The sequence below is a fragment of the Pinus tabuliformis genome, chromosome 4_1, assembly GCF_031772625.1.
Source record: "Pinus tabuliformis cultivar Carrire ecotype Pingquan chromosome 4_1, CPIR1, whole genome shotgun sequence".
NCBI classification, from domain to species: Eukaryota; Viridiplantae; Streptophyta; class Pinopsida; order Pinales; family Pinaceae; genus Pinus; species Pinus tabuliformis.
Window position 1 is genome coordinate 39,986,069 of NC_142303.1, and position 4,376 is coordinate 39,990,444.

Genomic DNA, 4,376 nt, shown 5'->3' on the forward strand with positions numbered 1-4,376 from the left:
AGCTATTGAGAATTTGATTTTATTTCTTTTCAGATGCTATCTGGAGTGATTTATTTCTTTTATGACCAGTCTTCTTTGATAGAAGGTTCTTGTGGATTCTTCCCTTGTACTTCTAAAATAGAATTGATTCCAAGCACTTTGCAATTGGATTATGCTAGAATCTTGGCTAATCCTTGGCCTTTTACTAGCTTTGTAGTTTTGATAGTTAGATCAAACTGTTATGAAACCAGCTCACAAAAAGATAGAAAAGAGAGATCCACGCCTTAGAATTCAGCCTCTTCGAGGGGGCAACCTCCTTTACATTACATAAATGAACAATTCTTTGATGATACAAATGACAAAACCTCCTTTCTATATATAGGAGTCTAAGGAGTCACAATATAATCCAGCCGACCTAACAATAATAATATAAAGCCACAAAAATAACAATAGAGGGATTCTATGGGGCACAGAAATAACAATATGGGGGTAATAGGGGCACAACAATATAAATAAGGGGTATAACTACAATAGTAATGGGGTAATCACTAGTATTATAGGGACCCAACATGCCCCTCTCCTTCAAAAAAGTGTTGTCCTCAACGCTTGAGTAGTTCTGGATACTTCTGCATAAAATTCTCATCCTCCCATGTGGAATCTTCAGCGGATAAGTTCTTCCACTTGATAAGATACTCTGAAATTGATCGATTTCGTAGCTGTCGAGTTCTTGTTTCTGTGACTGCTTCCGGTTCCAATATAATTTTTCCTTCCTCGTCAAGTTCTGGCAATATTGTTTGAATTGGGAGCTTGTCACCTATAACCTTCTTTAAACATGAAACATGGAAAACTGGGTGCAATCGAGAAGCTGCAGGAAGCTCCAATTTGTATGCCATAGTACCAATCTTTTGCAACACCTTGTACGGACCATAATACTTTGGTGATAATTTATTATCCTTCTTAGCTTGCTTTAGGGACATTTGCTTATATGGTTGTAGCCGTAGGAATACCCAATCACCTACATCAAAACTTCTTTCACTGCGATGTTGATCTGCCTGTTGTTTCATTCTATTTTGTGCCAACACGAGGTTATCCTTTAAGAGTTGGAGGACTTGTTGTTGATGTTCGATGTGATGTTCCACTGCCTGAACCTTAGAATTTTCTCTTAAATATGATGTGATGGATGGTGGTTGATACCCATAAAGTGCCATAAATGGGGTCATTTTTGTTGCTGTATGGAAGGAAGTGTTATACCACCATTCAGCCAGAGGCAACCATTTGACCCATTGTGTCTGTTTATCAGATACAAAGCAACGAAGATATCCTTCCAAACATTTGTTTACTATCTCAGTTTGCCCATCAGATTGAGGATGATAAGATGAGCTATGAGCTAACTGAGTACCAAGACAAGAAAATAATTCTGTCCAAAAATTTCCAGTGAAAATGGGATCTCTGTCACTTACAATAATCTTTGGGTTTCCATGTAGCTTTTGAACTGTTTCCATAAATGCAGTAGAAACTGTACTGGCTTTAAATGGATGTGATAATGCACAAAAGTGTGCATACTTGGTAAGTCTGTCAACTACCACCATGATGACACTCTTTCCCTCAGACTTGGGTAAACCTGTGATAAAATCCATTGAAACCTCCTCCCAACGTTGGCTTGGAATGGATAAAGGTTGTAATAGACCCGGTGTCTTAATTGTTTCAACTTTATTTTGCTGGCAAACCAAACATTCCGCCACAAACTTTTGAATATCTGATTTAAGGCCATCCCAAAAAAATTCCTTCTTAACCCTGTGGTAAGTTTTTAAAAATCCTGAGTGCCCTCCTAAGGGAGAAGTGTGCAATTCCATAAGAATCTTTTGTTTTAGCTGGGAATTCTTACAGAGGTATAAGCGATCTTTGTACCATAACGAATCATTTTTCCAGCTAAATGTATCAGAAGTACTGGAATCTTGTTGTAGCTTTCGAATAAGTGCCCACACTTCTTCGTCATTCTTCCATTCCTCCCTTGCTTCGTTTATCCAATCTGGTTGGATAATAGAAATGGCACACAACAATGCTTCCACATCCTCATCCTTTCTTGAGAGTGCATCTGCCACCACATTTTGCTTCCCTTTTTTGTAGATGATTTCAAAGTCATAACCCAACATCTTTGTGACCCACTTTTGTTGCTCTTCAGAGGATAATCTTTGTTCTAAAAAGTATTTAAGGCTATCATGATCCGTTTTTACCTTGAAGTGTCTTCCCATTAGGTAGGGTCGCCATTTCTTAAGTGCATGGAGTATTGCCAACATTTCCTTCTCATAAATAGCTTTGCTTAAAAACTTTCCCTTGATTGGACGACTTTCAAAAGCAATGGGTCTTTCATCTTGCATTAGAACAGCACCAATTCCATTTCCTGAAGCATCACATTCCACAATAAAGGTTTTTGTGAAGTCCGGTGTAGCTAAGACCGGTGCTTGGCACATTGCCTCTTTAAGATGTTCAAAGGCCTTTGTTGCTTCCGGAGTCCATGAAAATGAATCTTTCTTCAATAATGTTGTTAGAGGTGCTGCTATTCTCCCATAATTCTTAACAAACTTGCGATAATACCCTGTCAACCCAAGAAATCCTCGCAGATGCTTTATGGATGTGGGGATTTTCCATTCCTTAATGGCTTTAATTTTGCTAGGGTCTACCTTAACTCCTTCATGAGATACAATATGACCCAAATATTCCACCTCCTGGACTCCAAAGAAACATTTGGATCTTTTTGCATATAATTGTTTCTCCTCCAATAGTTGTAGCACCCTGTCAACATGTTCAACATGATCCTTCCAAGACTTGCTGTAGATTAGTATATCATCAAAAAATACTAACACAAATTTTCTAAGGAATGGTTTGAAAATTGAATTCATCAAACCTTGAAATGTTGAAGGTGCATTGGTAAGGCCAAAAGGCATGACCAAAAATTCATAATGACCCTCATGAGTTCTAAATGCTGTTTTTGGAATGTCTTCAATCTTCATTCTGATTTGATGATATCCCGAACGAAGATCCAACTTGGTGAAGTAAATTGATCCATGCAATTCATCCAGTAATTCATCAATAACAGGAATGGGGAACTTATCTTTAATAGTGAGCTTGTTGAGCTCCCTATAATCTGGACACATGCGCCATGATCCATCCTTCTTGTGCACCAATACTACTGGAGCTGAGAAAGAACTTTGACTCGGTTGAATTATACCAGCCTCTAGCATTTCTGCAACCATACGTTCAATTTCACTTTTTTGGACATAGGGATATCTGTACGGCCTGATGTTTGGAGGAACACTTCCTGGAATCAGATGAATAGCATGATCATGATCACGCATAGGTGGGAGACCTTTGGGAGTCTCAAATACCTTGGAATGATTGTCCAAGACTTTTTGGAGATCTGGAGAAATAGATGATTCCAATGTGGAAACATCTAGCGAACATAATTGTGCAATTACACCTCTTTGCTCCTTTTTTAGAAGCTTTGTCATACCATTAGAGCTGATTATCTTTCCTGGTTTCCCTGCAATACCCCTTAATTCAACTTCCTTTCCTTCCGAAGAAAATTTGATGAAAAGTTCTTGAAAATTAAAAGCTATTGTACCCAAGGATTGTAGCCATTGGACTCCTAGTACAACATCAGCACCTCCCATTGGAATGGAAAGCATTGGGCTAGTCAATACATATTCTCCCATGGATAGCTTGATATTATGGCACTTTCCAGAGCAATTTATTGTTCCTCCATTTGCAATCATCACTTGACACTCTGGTGCTGGATATAGGAAGCAATTCAATTCTTTTGCTACCCTACAATGAATAAAATTGTGGGTGCTTCCTGAATCAATCAACACTATTACCTTTTTCTTCTTGATTTGTCCTTCTATCTTGATGGTTTGAGGAGTGGTAATTCCCGCCAATGCATTACAAGATATGGTCGGATTTATTTGTTCTTCATCTAGGCTTTGTTCCTGGAATATATCCTCTTCTTTTGACCTTTCTTGCTCCTTTTCTTCTTCCTCTTCACAATCTATGTAGAATAATTTCTTCTCAGCACACTTATGACCTTTTGTGTATTTGCTATCACAATTGTAACAAAGCCCTTTTGCTCTTTTTTCTTCCAATTGTTGTGGTGTCAACCTTGTAGGTTGTGGAAGACTATGGGCAACAACACTTCCGTCTTTATAGTTGTGAATGGTATGCTTCCTAGTTGCCATAATTTTGCTTTCCATTTTTCTTGCTAACCTGAATGCCTTCTCTAATGAATCAGGTTCCCAAAGGCGCACATCATGTTGGATATTATCCTTTAAAGACCCTATGAACACATCAATCCTATGCTCCTCTGGAATATCTTTTACCCTTATGTTCAATTTTTGGAACTC